Source organism: Berghia stephanieae, chromosome 13 (assembly GCF_034508935.2).
Source record: "Berghia stephanieae isolate SIO BIC M18660-M18661 chromosome 13, UCSD_Bste_1.3, whole genome shotgun sequence".
Classification (NCBI taxonomy): Eukaryota; Metazoa; Mollusca; class Gastropoda; order Nudibranchia; family Aeolidiidae; genus Berghia; species Berghia stephanieae.
In genome coordinates, this window is record NC_088372.1 from 28,766,724 (window position 1) to 28,774,223 (window position 7,500).

General features: G+C 37.1%; 1 protein-coding gene across 3 annotated transcripts in view; it reads left to right on the plus strand.

The window, feature by feature from the left end:
* The window catches only part of LOC144958744 (uncharacterized), a 184,815-nt gene that overhangs the window by 62,740 nt on the left and 114,575 nt on the right, over positions 1 to 7,500 (plus strand). The window contains exon 1 of one of the 3 annotated variants that reach the window (XM_078890916.1): positions 3,971 to 4,071. The exons of the other annotated variants lie outside the window; for them this stretch is intronic. The gene's annotated coding sequence lies outside the window, so the exon portion shown is untranslated. Of the gene's footprint in view, positions 1 to 3,970; positions 4,072 to 7,500 lie in introns of those variants that run through there. 3 annotated transcript variants of the gene reach the window in all.

Sequence of the window (7,500 nt, forward strand, 5' to 3'; positions counted from 1 at the left end):
AGGGATATCACCTCTCCAAAACTTACCTTATTATATGAGATCTTGAGATTCTTATCCAATCATCGATTGCTCGTTTGACAGTTCGCTTGTGAACAGTTAGGAGACCATCTCTTGATTTATGGGCAGGCGGCTTTGCGTAAAGGCGGTGAGTGTTGTATACATCAAAGAGTACCGCTGACCGATGGGTAAATAGTGGTTGTGTAACCCAAAAGCCCTGCCGTCTCGACTGCAAGGTCTTGTATGTAATAGTTGCGTCACCATCTCAGGGCTCAGGAATTAATTAGTGAGCTGATTCAAACAATGTGGGTTTCAAATTTATCGTATACGTAATCATTTGGAAGCTACAGAGAAAGGTGTTTTTGTGTAATCCCTTTCACACACACACACGCGCGCGCACACACACACAAACATATACAAACAATACACATCCCTGGTCATCTATTGCCTATATTATTAATGTTAATATATACATCCCATGCTGATTGTCACTACCCCCCCCCACCCCCCAACCATTTCCACCATCCAAGTACCAGCGGCCTTTTCTCTTTGATTTCGTATCATGGTCTACCCGAAGCCCAACACCTCGATCGTTTGTGGGTCAACCCCCCCCCCCCCTCCCCCCACCTTCCCCCGTAATCAATTTATAATTTTCTCTCTGTATAGAGCGCCACATGCACAATTATATACTATTGAATGACACTGACCTTGCCCCTCCCCTAACACAAGCCAACAGCAACCCAAGCTATCCTCTATCACGTGACCTTAGATCCGATGCTGCATACCGCTTGAGAGTCTTCACTATCCAGATCTCGTTCATGGTCACGTGAGAAGGCTATATCCGTTCGGGTTCGGCGTTCGGGTTCGGCGTTCGACCCGATTTCGTTAAAAGCCTATTGCCATCCGGAAGTATAACGGACCAACACAGAAAACTGTGTGTCATCATGAACTTTTATAGTCTCGTTAATACAGTTAAAGTGAGAATTACTCATAAACGTGAATGACCAAAAAAAAAAAAAAAAAAAAAAAAAAAAAATAATAATAACAAAGACCCGAGTAACGTCAACTTCATTCTATCTATAAAAGTTCGCCGTGTGTCTGTAAATCTAACACACCAATGCAAATACAAAGGCAATGAGTCTTTAACGACCAATAGTTACACGGGATGATAGCCTGATATTAAGATATTTCCGGTAGATAGTCTTTTAGGGATGGTTATTGACGGTACTACTAAGTTTATTGGGAAAAGAGGATCACTTGCCTATTCAACGTTATCTTTATTGTATCGGCTTGTCCCCAGCTCGCGTTAACGGCCTATAAAACCGGGTAGGTTATCCCCTGGCTATACCGATAACACAACACAGAGCTGCCTTCTAGAAATTTCAAAACTTCGTAGTTTCCAAGGGGAGAAAATCCACTTTAACCCTCTCCTTACCAACCATAGGAAAATCGTCACATTCGTTACGATAAAACCAACATTTGTCTTATTCAAATTTCTTTTGTAAATCATAACATTTAAAGAAAATGAACAGTGTGTTGTAGAGCATGTTTTACTAAAGAAATTATGTATCTCAATAACTTTCTGCTATTGTGTTTGAGTGATAAAAGATATATTTTTGTGTTAGTTGGGTGTGAAGTTTTGTGGAAAATCCTGAAAAAGGCTGGTAAGGAGAGAGTTAAATAGCGTTAGAAATAGATAATTTATTGTCCTCAGCAGGATCCAAAAATGCTCCTAAGTTCTGAATACAGGTTATGAGGAACTAAACTTTCCTTTTCAATAAGATTTATTGAGTGAAAGAGGAGAATGCAGTTCTGTAGCTGGAGCAAAAAAAAAAAATAAATCGTATTTCTAAGAAATTTTCGTAGTACTAGGTAGGTCTGCATACAAGACACAGCACGGTCCTATTTACTGTTATGGACAAAGAAAGAAAGATAAAGAGATACCTGTGGGAACTGCTTAGGGTAGTTAGTAGGGTAGTCTAGTTACACTCAATTTTGATCTTTAACTTGTGTGTGAATCAATGACTTCTTTATCTTTCATTTTTGATTTTTAGATTAAGATGTAATTATGAAGTCTTATGCCTCGTCCTACATGTTTAATGCTGCTGTTGGCTAGGGACCCATTGTAAAGCGCTTTGAGCACAGTTAGTGGATTTTGCGTTTTATAAATGCTCACGTTTTGTTGTTGTTTTTTTTTTTGGGTGATTTTATGATATGACATCGCCTTCAGACTGGCATGTCACAGGTTCGAGTCCCGATGTGGACGGCGCTAAGTTGAATCCTTAGAAAAGACTCTTTTTGAGATTTTATATAGCGCTATATCCACTAAATGTGCTCAAAGCGCTTTACAAGATGTCCCTGACCAACAGCAACACGTAACATGTAGAATGAGACATGACGCCTGTAAGGCGATATTACATTTTTTTTCCGGACAGAGACAACGCTGTTAATGGTCAGGTACTCATTTAACACCTGAGTACGGTGGGAGAATGTGAGTAAAGAGCCTTATCCAATGACTCAACTATGCGCCGAGCGAGGCTCGAACTCAGGACCTTTCGAGTGTCATACCGCTTGACCACATAGCCGCACAAAAGACTCTTCACTCACATTCTCACATTCACCGTACTCAGGTGTAATTTGAGTACTATACTGAGAACACCGTTGTATCCGTCGAAAAAATGTAACAGAGCCGTATATGCCCCATAGTAAGTTTACCATTGGCTCGGGACCGTTATAAAGCGCTTTGAGTACATATAGGGGATTTTGCGCTATATAAAAGCTAGTGATTCTGCATACTAGAGAGACTGAGACTGACAGACAAGAATTTGTTTACTCGTATACGAAGTTAAATGCTTGTAGATTTCACGTACTTATGATCGTCTCGCTGTAGACAGACAGACAGACAGACAGATAAACGCAAAAATAAACTTCTTGACAGATTAACAAATTGAAATGATTGATTGTGAAGAAGTCAGAGAGGGCACTGGGATTATCAGATAACTAACTATACAAAAATAACACACATACACACTCACGCGCGCGCATGCACAATAACAAAAACAATACACAACCACCGACGAAAAAAAAAAAGAGAGAAGGGAAGGGCCAGAGAGAAACGAAGAGGAAGAATGAGAGAGAGAGAGAGAGAGAGAGAGAGAGAGAGAGAGAGAGAGAGAGGAGAAGAGAGAGAGAGAGAGAGAGAGAGAGAGAGAGAGAGAGATGGATCTCTCTCCAATTTATAGGTGCGATAATCTATGGCCGTCCTTAAATTCATCTCCCCCCCCCCCCGGGCCACACAACAAACACCCCAGCACTCACCTGCCCCAGGGCATCATTGGCACGTAATGCCGCCACATTATCCACTATCCACTTACTTCCACCACTCCCACCCAGCCATCGTCGTCCCGGGTTGTCAGTTTGATGTTTTAATGCCAAAATCAAAAATCCATTTATTTCTTTTGTTGTAGTTGCTTTTGTTTTCTTTGTTTGTTATTGTTGTTGTTGCTTTCTTTTCTTTCCTTCTTTTTTTATTATTTATGAGGTCGTTTGGTATACGAAAATTTGGATTGGCATTTTGGCATCTTATCAAAAACAATCTGATTTACCAATGACAGAGACAAATAAACTCCAATGAAACAAGCTTAATAAATTTTATTTATCCTAAAATGGCATGTTAAAGTGTTATTTACATCGCGGTATGGCAAGAAAATAAAGATTTATTTCTTTTTTTTTTGCGTTCATTTTTAAGAATTTAAAAAAAGTGACAATTTGGCATTGTTTTACAACTTGTTTGACATTTTATTCATCAAAAATCTGGCAGTGATGTCGTCTACCTATCTAGGACATCATGCATCTATCTGTCTATCTATCTGACAAGACTGCTACGTACTACGACTTGGTCTTTTCTTTACTCTTTACCGGTGTGGTCCTCTTAACGACGTGCCTACTTAAATCTAATTAGCGAATTGCTGTTGTTGACTGCTGAATGAACGAAGTTGAGGTGAAGCGGGCCGAAAGCAAGCTGCTGTCTTTCCTTGCTTGCCCATTCAATATTCACGCCACACGGTATTGCAGGTGAAGTGAAGGGATGGAATTTCATTCGAGTAGTCTATCTATCTACCGACGTACGTACGTATCGTGAATTGAACAGGTCGTCCGTTCAGACCGACTAGTGAAAATTTCAAGTTTTTGTTTATTATTGTCATCGTACTCGTAGTTGCCAATGTTAAAGCTTTAACCAGCTTACATTGTACTCTGTTAAAAAAAAAAAAATACATATTTAAAAAATTGGCCAGAAAACTCGTCCTTCAAAAATCGATCGATTTAAAGGTTCCTCATGTTGGGCCTCAAACCTGGGCCTTCGCATATCCCAAGTTTTGAGAGTCTTTGCCAAGATGAAGGTCGTTTAAATTGATCGATATTTGAACGATGAGTTGTTTTCTGATCAAATTTTAAAATACATGTCTGTACTGTCAACACAGTATACGCAGTTTTAACTGGTTACATTTCTGTACATGTGTTTCTTACGAGTATCGATTTCTCATGGATGATTAAAAATTTGAACAGTTCGTAATGTCATGAATTATTGGATTATTTGTGTATTCCTGAAACTAACGGAATTTTACCACGATTCGATCGAATTTGTGGATGTTTTATTTTATTCATTATTTTGTGACCTTATTTTTTCATTCACATTATCATTCATTTATTATTGTCGGTGGATTTCGAGTAGCAAACAAGTTTCCATTATAAGATTGGAATTAAAGATCAAAGTGCAGATGGAATAGAAAGTGGTTATGTTCGATATCGGTTTATCACGATTAATGATGTTGTTTTTTGATGATGATGATGATGATGATGATGATGATGATGATGATGATGATGATGGTGGTGGTTTAGGTGACCTCGATAACGGTTATTATTATGTATTACTATTGTTGTTGTTCTTCCTCTTCTTCTTCTTCTTCTTCTTCTTCTTCTTCTTCTTCTTCTTCTTCTTCTTCTTCTCATTCCTCTTCTTCTTCTCCTTCTTCTTCTTCTTCTTCTTCTTCTTCTTCTTCTTCTTCTTCTTCTTCTTCTTCTTCTTCTTCTTCTTCTTCTTCTTCTTCTTCTTCTTCTTCTTCTTCTTCTTCTTATATTATTATTATTATTATTATTATTATTGTTATTATCAATATTATTATTATTATTATTATTATTATTATTATTATTATTATTATTATTATTATTATTATTATTATTGTTACTATAATAATAATAATAATAATAATAATAATAATAATAATAATAATAATAATAATAATAATAATAATAATAATAATAATATAAGAATAACAATATAAGTATACCATTCATTATTCATTTTCGATTTATTCGCAACCGTGTTTCGCTCGTCAATCTCAGCTGGGTATTCATAAAGCTTATACTTACACGGTGATTTATAATAAATAAATGCATGAATAATGAATGCAAGCCATAGCATAATTCTAGATGAGTTAAAGTAGAGTTATGCATGCATCACTCCAACTAAGTAGAGTGGCATGGGCTGGTATGTTTATGTCTGTTGTCGAAAGCTCACAGTTGGTTCTAATTAGTTATTTGTACAGTACTCACCAACATGCCGACCGCGTTAGTGTGGACAGGTGTGGCCAGCTCGTTAGGGGATTTTACACGTTATGTTATGATATTGCCTAGACCTACAATTACAACGAGGGGGTCCCCGATAGGTCAGCTGATAGAGCACTCGCTTCACACGCAAAAAGACCGAGATCAATCCCGTTGTCTACCAAGCAGTGAATGGATAGCTGGCAGAAAGGTCTTTGCAATAGACTAGTAGCGTCCTGTCCAAAGGATATCAATTGCTATTGTCCGTTTCAGGATGATTGAAACACTACAGACAAATGAGATAATGTGGTAGTGGCGTTGTTAAGACGAATAAACAAAGGAGCATACTATTTCCTGCCCATCAACGTTTTTATTTATTCATCTTATCAACGCCACTTCCACATTATCTTATTTGTCTGAAGTGTTTCATTCATCCTGTTTTGTTGATAAATGGGAAACCCGAAACGTCCATTTTAACTGTTATCGTATATTAAATTTAAGCTTGCATTCAATTTCACATTGTTATTTATATATTATTATATAACGATTTTGGTTGACTGCTCGATGGCTGAAATATGATCCATCGTCTCTATAATATGAACAAAATATGTCGTGCTTGAACAATATGCTGAAAGCAGGTTTTTAAATTAAATGAAAGAAAAGACCCCCCCCCCCCCCTTCTTTTTTTTTGGCCAATATTATAATAAAATATATTATTTTAACAGACACGAGGAATAACAATTAACAGAAAAAACAAACGTTTATTATTATTATTGTTATTATTATTATTATTATTATTATTATTATTATTATTATTATTATTATTATTATTATTATTATTATTATTATTATTATTATTATGTTTTTTTTTTTTTTTTTTACTTTTTAGCAAAGCAACGTTTTTGCACTGATTCACAATCTCTGTCAGCAATCAAAAAGAAAAATGTTTTATTAACTATTATTAACGAATGATCTGTACAGTATTCGCTGAATTCTATCGCGATCAAGGGCGAAGCCCAAAAAGCGTGCTTGAATCCGACTGTGCTCCTAAAAGGTGACCAATAGATGGAACGAAGATGACGTCACTCAAGCATTTGTTATTGTATTTTGCCATCCGCGTTTTGTGAGTGATTCTCACTAAACTGTATTAACCAGACTATAAAAGTTCATGGTTACACATAGTTTTGTGTGTTGGTCCGTTATACTTCCGGATGGCAATGTTATGAGCTTCTAAGCCAAGCGCATACTATCTATAGATAGTTCGAAGATGACGCAACTCATGTCTTTGTTATTGTTTTTTGCCATCCGCGTTATGAGTAATGCTCACTGAACTGTATTAACCAGACTATAAACGTTCATGGTTACTCATAGTTTTGTGTGTTGGTCCGTTATACTTCCGGATGGCAATGTTATGAGCTTCTAAGCCAAGCGCATACTATCTATAGATAGTTCGAAGATGACGCAACTCATGTCTTTGTTATTGTTTTTTGCCATCCGCGTTTATGAGTAATGCTCACTGAACTGTATTAACCAGACTATAAACGTTCATGGTTACTCATAGTTTTGTGTGTTGGTCCGTTCTACTTCCGGGTGGCAATGTTATGAGCTTCTTAGCAAAGCGCATACTATCTAGATACGATAGATTCGGTCACTCATCTGTAGTGTGTTGTATTGTAGAGCGTGCTCGAATCCAGCACGTACTCTATTCGAAATACTGTGGTGGTGACAATATTTATTTTAGTTATTTAGTATTGGCCCGTGTTAGTTAATAAAATGCACAACAAAAGGACATAACCTTTACATTTTCTCCCCCCCCCACCCTCTTTCTCTCCCTCTCTCTCTCTCTCTCTCTCTCTCTCTCTCTCTCCCTGTTCTCTCTCCCTCTATCTGTTTATCTAT